Source organism: Salvelinus fontinalis, chromosome 13 (genome assembly GCF_029448725.1).
Source record: "Salvelinus fontinalis isolate EN_2023a chromosome 13, ASM2944872v1, whole genome shotgun sequence".
Classification (NCBI taxonomy): Eukaryota; Metazoa; Chordata; class Actinopteri; order Salmoniformes; family Salmonidae; genus Salvelinus; species Salvelinus fontinalis.
In genome coordinates, this window is record NC_074677.1 from 22,859,012 (window position 1) to 22,872,989 (window position 13,978).

The 13,978-nt window shown below is 40.4% G+C and overlaps 1 long non-coding RNA gene across 1 annotated transcript in view; it reads left to right on the plus strand.

Annotated features, from left to right (window-relative positions):
- Window positions 1–432: 432 nt before the first annotated feature.
- LOC129868268 (uncharacterized) overlaps window positions 433–13,978 on the plus strand; it is a 90,094-nt gene continuing 76,548 nt past the window's right edge. Inside the window, exons 1-2 of the long non-coding RNA XR_008761739.1 lie at window positions 433–2,638; window positions 4,372–4,644. This is a non-coding gene — a long non-coding RNA (uncharacterized LOC129868268). The remainder of the gene's footprint in view (window positions 2,639–4,371; window positions 4,645–13,978) is intronic.

Consider the following 13,978-nt stretch of genomic DNA (forward strand, 5'->3'; position numbering starts at 1 on the left):
CTTGAGCGATGATTTGCACTGGAATATAGTCACCGTGAAATGTGATAGAATTCAAAGCAGAGAATAGTGAAAATAACTATATTGTGGTTGAGTGACTTTAAGCTTTTTTCTGTGAGGGGAAAAGTTGTAAAATGAATGATACGTATTGAATTTTGGACATGTTATTTGTAGCACATGATATAATTTAAATCAGAGCTTCTCAACCGGTTTTGCCTCGGTACCCAAATTGAACCAGGTTGTCTCATTTGCGACCCAATATTCGCATCGCAATTTGTTGTTTATGCCAAATTGCAATCTGGAAAACTTTTTAAAATACATTTTAATAGCAAATGTAGCAGTTATATACAGTACCAGTTTAAAGTTTGGACACCTACTCATTCCAGGGTTTTTCTTTATTCTTAAAATGTTCTATATTGTAGAATAATAGTGAAGACATCAAAACTATGGAATCATGTAGTAACCAAAACAGTGTTAAACAAATCAATATATAATTTATATTTCAGATTCTTTAAAGGAGCCACCCTTTGCCTTGATGACAGCTTTGCACACTCTTGGCATTCTCTCAGCCAGCTTCATGAGGTTGTCACCTGGAATCCATTTCAATTAACAGATGTGCCTTGTCAAAAGTTCATTTGTGGAATTTCTTTCCTTAACTCTAGGGTAGGGGGCAGCATTTGGAATTTTGGATGAAAAGCATGCCCAAATTAAACTGCCTGCTTCTCGGGCCCAGAAAATATGATATGCATATAACTGGTAGATTTGGATAGAGAGCACTCTAACGTTTCCACAACTGTTAAAATAGTGTCTGTGAGTATAACAGAACTGATTTGGCAGGTGAAAACCTGAAATACATTCAGGAAGTAGTTTTTTGGGGGGGTTTTGTAGTTTTCTATTCAATGCCATTACAGTATCCCTTGACTTAGGACTCAATTCCTATGCCTTCCACTAGATGTCAACAGTCTTTAGAAATGGTTTCAGGCTTGTATTCTGAAAAATGAGGAAGTAAGAGCAGTCTGAATGAGGTGACCCTAAAGTGTCACAGAGCTTTTTCATGCATGAGACCGAGAGAGTGCCTTTCTTGTTTACATTTTATATTGACGACGTTATTGTCCGGTTGAAATATTACCGATTATTTAGGCTAAAAACAACCTGAGGATTGAATATAAACATCGTTTGACATGTTTCTATAAACTTTACGGATACAATTTTGATTTGTCTGCCTGTTTTGACTGCGTTTGAGCCTGTGGATTACTGAAGAAAACAGAGGTTTTTGGATATAAAGAGACTTTATCGAACAAAAGGAACATTTATTGAGTAAATGAATGTCTGCTGAGTGCAACCATATGAAGATCATCAAAGGTAAGGGATTAATTTTATCTCTTTCTGACTTGTGTAACTCTTCTACTTAGCTGGTTACTGTTTGTAATGATTTGTCTAATGGGCTATGTTCTCAAATAATCGTAAGGTATGCTTTCGCCATAAAGCATTTTTAAAATCTGACACCGTGGTTGGATTCACAAGAAGTTAATCTTTAAACCTATGTAAAATATGTTTTGTTTTCTGAATTTTTTATAATTAGTATTTCTGTATTTGAATTTGGCGCCCAGCAGTTTCACTGGCTGTTGAAGAGGTGGGATGCTAACGTCTCACGTACCCAAGAGAGGTTAATGCGTTTGAGCCAATCAGTTGTATTGTGACAAGGTAGGGCTGGTATACAGAAGATAGCTCTGTCTGGTAAAATACCAAGTCCATATTATGGCAAGAACAGCTCGAATAAGCAAAGAGAAACAACAGTCCATCATTGCTTTAAGACATGAAGGTCAATCAATCCAGAAAATGTCAAGAACTTTTTAAAGTTTCCTCAAGTGCAGTCGCAAAAACCATCAAGCGCTATAATGAAACTGGCTCTCATGAGGACCGCCACAGGAGAGGAAGACCCAGAGTTACCTCTGCTGCAGAGGATAAGTTCATTAGGGTTAACTGCACATCAGATTGCAGCCCAAATAAATGCTTCACAGAGTTCAAGTAACAGACACATCTCAACATCAACTGTTCAGAGGAGACTGCTTGAATCAGGCCTTTATGGTCAAATTGCTGCAAAGAAACCACTACTAAAGGACACCAATAAGAGGAAGAGGCTTGCTTGGACCAAGAAACTCAAGCAATGGAATTTAGACCTTGTGGAAATCTGTCCTTTGTTCTGATGAGTCCAAATTTGAGATTTTTGGTTCCAACCGCCGTATCTTTGTGAGACGCAGAGTAGGTGAACGGATGATCGCCGCATGTGTCGTTTACACCATGAAGCATGGAGGAGGTGATGTGGGGTGCTTTAGTGTCACCACCGTCAGTAATTTATTTAAAATTCAAAGTACACTTAACCAGCATGGCTACCACAGCATTCTGCAGCGATACACCATCCCAACTGGCTTGCACTTTTTCCCACTATCATTTTGTTTTTCAACAGGACCAATGAAGGAGAGTGGAGTGCTGCATCAGATGACCTGGCCTACACAATCACCCGACCTCAACCCAATTGAGATGGTTTGGGATAAGTTGGACCGCAGAGTGAAGGAAAAGCAGTCAACAAGTGCTCAGCGTATGTGGGAACTTCTTCAAGACTGTTGGAAAAGCATTTCAGGTGAAGCTTGTTGAAAGAATGCCAACAGTGTGCAAAACTGTCAAGGCGAATTTGAAGAATCAAACATTCTATTTTGATTTGTTGAACACTTTTTTGGTTACTACGTGATTCCTTATGTGTGATTTCATAGTTTTGATGTCTTCACTATTATTCTACAATGTAGAAAATAGTAAAAATAAAGAAAAACACTTTTCACTGGTACTGTATGACAAAGTAAAATGAATCCCACCTTTTTTCATTGTCAATAATTCAATTCATCCCATATTCATATTGAGACTACTAAATCAACCAAATCCTCGAAATAGCACTGCTATTTGCTAGATATTGAAAAAACTGTATTAGATGAAAAATTCTATAGTGATTTAAATTATTCATTCACTTTCTACCTGCTTTTAGCCGTTTAAGTTCAGACTGAAGTATTTATTTTACCAGTTGAGAATCGCTGCTTTAAATCATGACTTATTTGTTTACTATTTGTCAGTGTTATATATTGGTGGTCTATTTGTCTTTTAAGCAGCATGTAATTAAAGTATTTGCCAATCAGATGTATGATTTATATTATAAAAGAACTCTACATACTGTAGTACAGCCAACTTGAACTGCAGTTGTGGCCAAACGGAGAAAAAAGTTTGCCATCATTCCTCTCCCTAATTTACAGTTGACATGTCATCCAAACAGCACAGAGACTATGGGGTTAGCTGCACTCAGTCAAGCAGCCGTTTGTAATGTCCCTTATTTTCATCAGAAGGTTTGGATGTAGCCGGAGCCCTGCGTCTCTGCGTCATTCCTTCATACCCAGTGATCTGTGTTATTAGTCTATCAGCAACACATTTCTCCTTGGCTTGAAGCATGTGTGTTTCTGCCTTGTTTATGACTTTGATAGATCAGACTGAAGAAAGGCAGGACTGAGGAGCCTCCCTCCCCCAGTTCAGGGAGTTCGTAAAGTAAACAACTAGTTGTGTGGAGATGGCTACAAACTCCAGACCACTCTGTTGTATCTCTGCTTCCTCACTAACTGCTTAATGGAAAGCAATGGTCATAAGGAATTTGTGCAAATCTTAGTAATAGGAAGTGAAGTTGAATTGAGAATCATAGTAATGTTACAATGACTGTCTTGCAGTAACCATGCTATAACCATGTGAGTAATGCTACTAGTATTTACCACTGCAGCTGTGAGAGTAACTATAGAGCTTTATCTCTAAGTGGCTCTAGGTCAGGTTACGTGATCTTATGAGGCAAAACTGCCCCCCCCCCCACACACACACACACACACTTCAACCGCCTCCTCTCCCACATTCACTCACTCACTCATTCACTCACACTTGCTGGCTGTGTCTGATCCCTGGGTCACGATGCAGTGAGTCTGAGACTTGTCTAACTGGGCCTCTTGAAACTCTGGCCTTTACATTCCAGTGCCCTGAGGGGCTCGCAGCCAGGCTTATTAACAGAGAGAGAGAAGGAAGTCTCTACCGTCAGGGATTATGTGCTGTTTCCTTGCCTGGAGGCTCTTGCCTCGTTCTTCCACAAACTTAAGGAAACAGCGAAAACTTAAACCTGCTATTATTCTCCAGCTGACACGGCCTTCTCACTGACACTTGTTTTCTTTCTTTCCTCCTCTCTCTCACAGCAGCCCAGAGAGCGGGAGTGTGTGTGTGTGTGTGTGTGTGTGTGTGTGTGTGTGTGTGTGTATGGGGATCACTTTTTTTCCATTGGCTTTTTCCACTGTGTCGCAGACACACACGGTGGAGAGGATTGGATTTGTGAAGATACTGATGGGGTTGCACAGCTGCACGGAGGGAGCAAAAGCCGATTTCCCCCTCTGCACCTCCCCATCCCCACAACGGGACTACCGCCTCTCTCTCTCTCTCTTTCTCTCTCTCTCTTTCCGAGGAGTGGGGGTGGGGGCCGCCGTATGGGAGCTCAGAAACATGGAGTGGATCCGAGGAGGGAGAGAGGGGAATCTTTTTCCTCCTGGTGCTCGATGTGGTGCTCTGCTCTGCATAGTGGTGAGTGTTTGTCTCACTCCTTCTTTCTCTTACTCTGTGTAAAAGTTACCTACACACATAATTGTGCTCTTAGGAATGTGCAGGCTACGAACTGATGCTTCCTATTCTTGTTCTTCATTATTCTTTTTGTTGTACTTGTTTATTATCTCTTTTTTATATCATACTATTCAATCTTTTCCATTTCTATGTTGACCACTTTTGATGAGCATCTGTCTGTCTAGTGGGCATCAATGCATTTGAATTGCAGTGTTACAGTATACAAAGAGGGCTTTGTGCTTTTGAATGGTGCTGGAGGGTCAAAGTAGAAGATGGGGGGGGTGCAAGGATGAGGTAGGAGGGGGAAGGGAATGTTTGTGGGGGTGTTGTGTGTTTAAACAAACCAAATTCATAATTGTCAGGAACAAACGCATAAACTCAGCAAAAGTGCTGCTTGTTTTCTTCGTGTGGGACTTTGCTTGTTCTAGTGAAGCATGTGCCTGACTTAAACTTGGAAATGACTGTGAGCCTCAACTGTAGCTCATTGTGGTAGTAGCTCGTTGAGCTAATTGATAGTATGCAGTTTTCAGTGTGTGGTTTCACTGTTTGTCCACAGACAGAGGCATAATTCAGACTTTGTCAGGCTCTGCACCGCTAGTATGCCTCATAAATCCTGATTCAATAAAAAAGTTGCTGAAAGGCTGTTTTTTTGGCAGTTTGTTTGTGGTTCATCTCCAGGGAATTTTCTGCCATTGTCGGGCCCCTTGATCGGGCCGCCTATGTGTTTTTTTTTGGGTCACCTAAATCCAGTGAGCTCCAAAAGTATTGGGACAGACACATTTTATGTTGTTTTAGCGCTGTAATCCAGCTATTTGGATTTGATACAATGATTATGAGATTAAAGTTAGACTGTCAGCTTTAATTTGAGGGTATTTTCATCCATAGCGGGTGAACCGTTTAGAAATTATAGCACTTTCGTACATAGTTCCCCCCCCCCCCCCATTTTAGGGGACCAAAGGTATTGGGGACAATTTCACTTGTGTAAAGTAGTAAAAAACGAAGTGGTCCCATATTCATAGCACGCAATGACTATATCAAGCTTGTGACTACACATTTGTTGGATGCATTTGCTGTATGTTTTGGTTGTGTTTCAGATTATTTTGTGCCCAATAGAAATGAATGGTAAATCATGTATTGAGTCACTTTTATTGTAAATAAGAATTGAATGTTTCTAAACACTTCTACATTCGTGTGGATGCTACCATGATTACAGATAATCCTGAATGAATCGTCAATAATGATGAGTGACGAAAGTTAGAGGCATAAATATCATACCCCCTCCCCAAAAAAGCTAACCTATTGTAATGGTGAGTTAGCATGTCTTGTGGGTATGATAATTGTGTGTCTAACTTTTTCACTCATTATTTACCATTCATTCAGGGGGGAACACTTCCATTGTAAACTTAAACGACTAAAATCAGGTAAAGTATGTAGAAAATACCTATATATCTTTTAATCATATGATCTTTGAGAACTAACAATCACCAAAATAAAAGTTGGACAGGGAGAATTGAATTGATTCTGATATTATGTTTGAGCATAAGAACACAGTATTAGCCATGTGAAAATGCATAGATTTGCATGAAATTAGCTTTTAAAACTGTAAAATGTTGTCTAAGCTACATGGAGAAATGTGTAGAATTGGAGGAAATGATCTTTCAAAATGCTGAGATTTCACTCAACTCCATGGAGAAAATTGAAGAATTGCAGGAAATTGGCTTAAAAATGCAAAAATGCCTCTACACCGGCAACATATGTTTTACATATTGTAACTCAATAGATATTAACCACGAGTAAAGTCATATCGTATGAAATAAAAAATCATGACAACTGTCATGTAGACAAGAAGTTTCGGTGTAATTTTATAAAATGCCGACAGATCATTTGTGCGTTCGACATAGTAGGATCTTTTTGTTTCTGTAAAATGTATTATGCCGGAAATGGCGGCGGAAACTCCTTTATGTGCAAATATTGATAAAATAACCTTCATATCGAAGTAATTTTGGAGTCACGCAGTGATATGGTGTGTGGTCCTCCCACTACGACTCGGGAAACAATGCTGTTTATTGGGCTACCGATTTAAATAAGTTCACAGGGTGGTGAAAGTGCACGGTGATGAGCTTGATGCTGCTTTCCAATAAATATCGAGGGTCTTATTCTGATGACATGATGATCGATGCTTAATTGCCGTTTGACAAATACAAATATTCTCGCTCTTATTCATAATAATTTCATAATGTAGACTAGGCAACCCCACAGTCTACCCGCACTGCATCTGTGAGCTGTTGGTTAGAGCGCAGGTGCCAAGACCAGAGGAGGCACATTTGCTATTTAACGCAACAGGTTTTGTGACAAAACTATCGGTAGAGTTGAACATACGATGGAAACACATGTAACTAATACAAATCGAAAGTTCAATGAAAACGTAAGCGAAAAAGTAAATTTTGTGTGCACTATGTCATTAAATGCTGATTTTTATCTGCAACAAGTCCATTTGGTGGAAACATACCACTGGTGAAAAAATGTCCATATTTTACGCAGATTTTAGAATATTCGCATGAAAATCTGTCGCCAATTGGATTGAAACCTAGCTTGTGACATTGTTTAACTTCCCACTAGGCAGGGTAGCCTAGTGGTTAGAGCGTTGGACTAGTAACCGAAAGGTTGCAAGTTCAAATCCCCGAGCTGACAAGGTACAAATCTGTCGTTCTGCCCCTGAACAGGCAGTTAACCCATTGTTCCTAGGCCGTCATTGAAAATAAGAATTTGTTCTTAACTGACTTGCCTAGTTAAATAAAGGTAAAATAAAAAATAAATAAAAAATAACAGGGTTTGATTCTTAGAATATCTATCGCATTACTCTATCCTCTCTAAGGGATCAATCAATCTGATTAGAAATATTAAAACAGGTTGAGTTGGCTCTTCCAACTTCCCATTAGACTATATCAAGGGCACTATTACCATTCAAAACTAATTTGATATGTAGACAGGCTTTTTAATGTGAAATACTAGCAATACTATAGGAGTAATAGTAGATTTTACTCTGAATGACACAGCGACTTTCTTTAACATGTACATGGAATAGCTAGCCTCCTTGAGGGAGTTCTCTTCAATGCTACTGTGGTGAAACAGCACGTGATGCGAGTGACTGAACTGCACCAAGCTACTCAGGTACAGGTTTGAGTTCACTGCTTTGATGTTTGGGTCTCACTTTGAAGGTCTCTCTCTGGGGTGTTTTAGCTGTCTGTCTGTCTGCCTCTCTCTCTCGCTCTCTCTCTGCCTCCCTTTCTCTGCCTCTCTCTCGGACTATTCTCTTTCTCTCTGTCTCTCTCTGAATCTCACCCCCCTCTCTCTCTCTCTGCCTATGTCTCTCTCTGCCTTTCTCTTTCTCTCTCGCCCTCTCCCCTCTCTCTCTTCTGAGTGTCTGTCCATGAAGTGTTTTGACAGCTGTTAATGGACTGCTTTCTCCAGTGGAAGTTGGTATTTCAGAACATGGCTGCTGGCATAAAAATAAGAGAAAAAACTGGAGAGTAGCATAGAGTAGGGCTAGCATGATTTGATTTTGGGCTCCGCTTTTTACGTTGTCACTGTTGAAGTTATAGATGTGGGAGGGTGCAAACTTGAAGTGTTTGTATGAAAGCGAGGAGATACATCAGGGGCCTTGGACTGTCTGTTATCCCTGCACTTAAAAAAATACAAATAAAAAATACACACAAAGTGTGACATCTACAGATTATAGTTCTCTATTTTGGGCATGTAGGTCACTATCTCCTGAAGTAGCAGAATCACACACCTTCCCTAACGAGGCCTGATTATGAAGTCATTACAGGCCCTTCAGTCATACAACTACTTCTTTCTTTCTCTCTCATCGCATGGCTTTCTGCTTTTATTCTGTCCTCGTCCCCCTATCAGCTATTCTGGGTGGGAAAGTAAACGCTTCTATTATAAACCATGAGATGTGCGTTTCTGTTATAAGAATGGCTTCATCTAAGTTCTGGAAACACAGTGGCAATAACCACAAAGCTTGTGAAGGCAGATTGATTTATTTCTGGCTGTTTTGGTGGAGATAGAATTATTTTACCTGCGTCCGGTAGTGGTGAGTGTCTTACCCGAAGCACCACCACAACGTGTGATATTTTACCACGAACACTGCAGCAGAAGCGAACTCCTTCCTCCGCTACTCTTTCCTCTGTGTAAGGCTACAATAAGTTGCGTTTTCCCGGGAAGCTGTGAAGTGCTGAGGAAGCTGTGAAGCCAGCTGTAGCCTATTGCATAATTGTGTTTATGAGTCGGTTATTAAAGAATGTGAAACAATGTTGTTTACGTTAACTATTGCCTGATTGTGTTTATTAGTCTGTTATTAGATGTGTATGTTTACTGCTTTTCATTAAATCATGTATGGCTACAAATATTGTAGCCTAGGCCTCAATACTGTAAGACGGAAGTGTCGTACCTGTCTGTAGGTGTAGCCTTCAAGTGCCAAGATATATTTTTTTGACGCACAGAGAGGATAAATTCAGTTTCCATTGCTTGTCAGAGATGTCACCAGGATCTTGGATAAGTGAGTGCCAATGGAAAGTTGGTGGACTATAATTTCCTCCACATATTGTAGCCCTACAATCTGTGTATCCACTCTTTTCATTGGCCTATCCTGTTGGTTGCATTTAAGACATCGGATCGTCTGTTTTATTGATCTCAGTATGTCAATGTCAGAGTATCTTGTCATTTTGATCATTTGGGGTATTAAATATTATTGTAATGTCTCCAGTCATGTAAAATGATGTAGAATTGCAGGAAATTATTTTAGAAAAGGTTATGTTTTTCTCAGTCCCGCAAATACAATGATTTGGGGGTCCCCCGTCAGCTCCTGGTCTTCAGGGCTGAGCCCCTGGTTATGAAAATCTGGTGACGTCCCTGTTGCTTGTTCTGACCTCCTCTAAGAATAATGAATCCTGAGGGTAGCAGTGCAAGGTCTTTTTAAGCATATTATTTGGATTCTTAGTATATGAAGGACTTGCAATTTGATTACTGAACAGTCGAAGCCATCCATCCATCCCATTTATTCAGATCTAGCCGTTCATAGAGGATAGTTTCAAAGGTAATGGATTGGGCCTAGTTATTGTTTGTTAGCCGCATGCATTTGCATTACATCAATTCTCTTAAATCTCTTAAAATGGCTTATACTCTTCTTGTGCAATGTATAGCCTATTGTTTCTTTGTCTGGACTGTCTGTCTTGGTGAGAATCTTAAGTTAATAAAATGCAAAAATCATCTTCTTTTAGTTTGTGTGCCTATTAGTATTCACCTGAGTGTCCTCACCAGCCAGGGTAGGGCATAACATTCCAATGTTATAGTCTTGTGAATCTCTCAGACCTATTTTTTTGATTGAACATGGGAACAATGGGAGAGATATACAAATACTGATTTCAAAACAAAATGTCCTACATTCTCATTCATATAATCTAGACATGAGGTGAGTATCAAAATAGTTTTAAATGATCCCCTTGTCTTAAAGTTGAACCTCAGATAGATATTTATTATAATAGCCTATAGAGTCAACTCAAAATAGGGTTTTCTGTTCTTTTGAAATAGCCTAAATCTTGTGCCAGGTGTGTCTATGTTTCTGTCTGTGGAAGAAAAGAAAAAATGTTTTAGTTCATGTCTGTTGTTATGCCATAGCTAGCCGTCTGTCTGTCTATAACGTTGTCTGGCCCCTGTCCGTCTGTCTGTGACCGGTTACTCAGTCTCAGCCTCCCATCAGGCAGTAAATTAGCCCTGTTGCTGTTAGTGGGGAATGGAAGGAAAATCTCAATTAGTCCCAGTGTTTTATTAGCTGCTAGCCTGCCGCTAACAGCTAGCTGCTACATGACTGACAGAGGTGCCATACAGGATGAAAACACCAGCCGGAGACCCTAACAGGAGCTAAGGCCGAAATAGGTTTTTCTCAGAACAGCAGGAAAAAGAAAGCGTGTTGAGTAGTGTACTGTATGTTGCCATGGTTTGAATGTGTTAGGAGTTATTTTGTGCATGGACTGAGATTTGTATTAAAGTTATCTTTGAAGCAGGTCCAATGAGCCAAAGTTAGGCGGGTTCAACCACATGACCAAATGTGAATGTTGATCATCAGTACCATCATTGATTTGACCTTGTACATATCATATATACAGTGGTAAGAAAAAGTATGTACACCCTTTTGAATTACCTGGATTTCTGCATAAATTGGTCATAAAATGTGATCTGATCTTCATCTAAGTCACAACAATAGACAAACACAGTCCGCTTAAACTAATAACACAAACAATTATATGTTTTCATGTCTTTATTGAGCACACCGTGTAAACATTCACAGTGCAGGGTGGGTAACTGGTTGACCCTCCTTTGGCAGCAATAACCTCAACCAAACGTTTTCTGTAGTTGCAGATCAGACCTGCACAATGGTCAGGAGGAATTTTGGACCATTCCTCTTTACTGTTTCAGTTAAGCAATATTCTTGGGATGTCTGGTGTGAACTGCTCTCTTGAGGTCATGCCACAGCATCTCAATCAGGTTGAGGTCAGGACTCTGACTGGGCCTCTCCAGAAGGCGTATTTTCTTCTGTTGAAGCCATTCTGTTTTACTTCATTTACTTCTGTGTTTTGGGTCGTTGTCCTGGTGCATCACCCAACTTCTGTTGAGCTTCAATTGGCGGACAGATAGCCTTACATTCTCCTGCAAAATGTCTTGATAAACTTGGGAATTCATTTTCCGTCGATGATAGCAAGCTGTCCAGGCTCTGAGGCAGCAAAGCAGCTCCAAACCATGATGCTCCCTTCACCATACTTTACAGTTTGGATGTTTTGATGTTGATGTGCTGTGCCTTTTTTTTTCACACATAGTGTTGTGTATTCCTTCCAAACAACTAAACTTTAGTTTAATCTGTCCACAGAATATTTTGTCAGTAGCGCTGTGGAACATCCAGATGCTCTTTTGCGAACTTCAGACGTGCAGCAATGTTTTTTTTTGGACAGCAGTGGCTTCTTGCGTGGTGTCCTCCCATGAACCCCATTCTTGTTTAGTGTTTTACGTATCGTAGAGCTGTCAACAGAGATGTTAGCATGTTCCAGAGATATTTGAAAGTCTTTAGCTGACACTAGGATTCGTCTTAACCTCATTAAGCATTCTGCGCTGTGCTCTTGCAGTCATCTTTGCAGGATGGCTACTCCTAGGGAGAGTAGCAACAGTGCTGAACTTTCTCCATTTATAGACAATTTGTCTTACCATGGACTGATGAACATCAAGGCTTTTAGAGATACTTTTGTAACCCTTTCCAGCGTTATGCAAGTCAACAATTCTTAACCTTGGGTCTTCTGGGGCATGGTTCACACCAAGCAACGCTTCTTGTGAATAGCAAACTCTAACCAACATCTCCAGTCTTGTCTCAATGATTGTACTCCTAGTTAGCTGGCTCCAATTAGCTTTTGGAGAAATCATTAGCCAAGGGGTTCACATACCTTTTCCAACTTACACTGTGAATGTTTAAATTATGTATTCGATATAGACAAGAAAAATACAATAATTGGTGTGTTATTAGTTTAAACAGACTGTCTTTGTCTGTTGTGACTTAAAATTAGATCTGATCTTCATCTATGACCAATTTATGCAGAAATCCAGATAATTCCAAAGGGTTCACATACTTTTTCTTGCAACTGTATGTTATAAGCCCATATTCCCTATTTACTGGAAGAAATTGGTGCTGTATATCTGTCAATTGTATTGGAAAATAGGGCATCCAAATCCATCAAATATATGCAATACACTTGTCACATGTGCAGGCCCACACGCACGTGTGCATGCATTTTGTATTATTGGACCTGCACAGGATAGAGCTCTCCCACTAACGGCCCCTATCGGGTTGGTCCTAAAGAGAATGATGTCATGTCTGCGATGGAGACTGCGTGTCTCTTCACCACTGAACTGTCTCTTATCCAGCTCTCCTGACTGACACGAAACAGAGAAAGAAAGGGAGAGCGAGGTGGGGGGTATTTTTTTTCCACAATGCCCCCATTTCTCAAACAATGTATACCTTTTTTATTCAGCCATTCACCACTAGTAAAAGAGATTGGGGCCAGACTAAGAGACTGACTATTCCGACACTTTATTTATGAAACGTGCTGATCTTTTTTCTCTGGCTGTATGCTTGCTGATTTACATATTTTCCAATTGGCAGATAAAATACATTTTCATCAGTTTAAGAGCAGTTTGTTTTGGACTGGTGCCCTGTTTTTGAGGGTCAAGAGTTCATGGAGCAATTTGTCTTCTCGTCTTTGGAGCTGACAGGAGCTCGTCCTCCTTGTTTGCTATCTAAGGGGAGTTTGTCTCATTTGGCTGAATGGTGTGAGCCACATGATGCTAGCCTCTGGACCACTTTAAACCGGCTGGGGTTCTTTAACCACCTCAGCGCCAGGCCACCCTTTTGATGGGCCATACAGACAGAAGTAGGGGTGGGTTGGAGAAGACTGTGGGGGTAGGGGTGACTGTGTTGTGGTCAAGCGGTACATTTGGAAATGGTTTCTATCTATAAATATATATATACATACATACATACAGTGGGGAGAACAAGTATTTGATACACTGCCGATTTTGCAGGTTTTCCTACTTACAAAGCATGTAGAGGTCTAATTTTTATCATAGGTACACTTTAACTGTGAGAGACGGAATCTAAAACAAAAATACAGAAAATCACATTGTATGATTTTTAAGTAATTAATTTGCATGACATAAGTATTTGATCACCTACCAACCAGTAAGAATTCCGTCTCTCACAGACCTGTTAGTTTTTCTTTAAGAAGCCCTCCTGTTCTCCACTCATTACCTGTATTAACTGCACCTGTTTGAACTCGTTACCTGTATAAAAGACACCTGTCCACACACTCAATCAGACTACAACCTCTCCACAATGGCCAAGACCAGAGAGCTGTGTAAGGACATCAGGAAAGAAATTGTAGACCTGCACAAGGCTGGGATGGGCTACAGGACATTAGGCAAGCAGCTTGGTGAGAAGGCAACAACTGTTGGCGCAATTATTAGAAAATGGAAGAAGTTCAAGATGACGGTCAATCACCCTCGGTCTGGGGCTCCATGCAAGATCTCACCTCGTGGGGCATCAATGATCATGAGGAAGGTGAGGGATCAGCCCAGAACTACACGGCAGAACCTGGTCAATGACCTGAAGAGAGCTGGGACCACAGTCTCAAAGAAAACCATTAGTAACACACTACGCCGTCATGGATTAAAATCTTGCAGCGCACGCAAGGTCCCC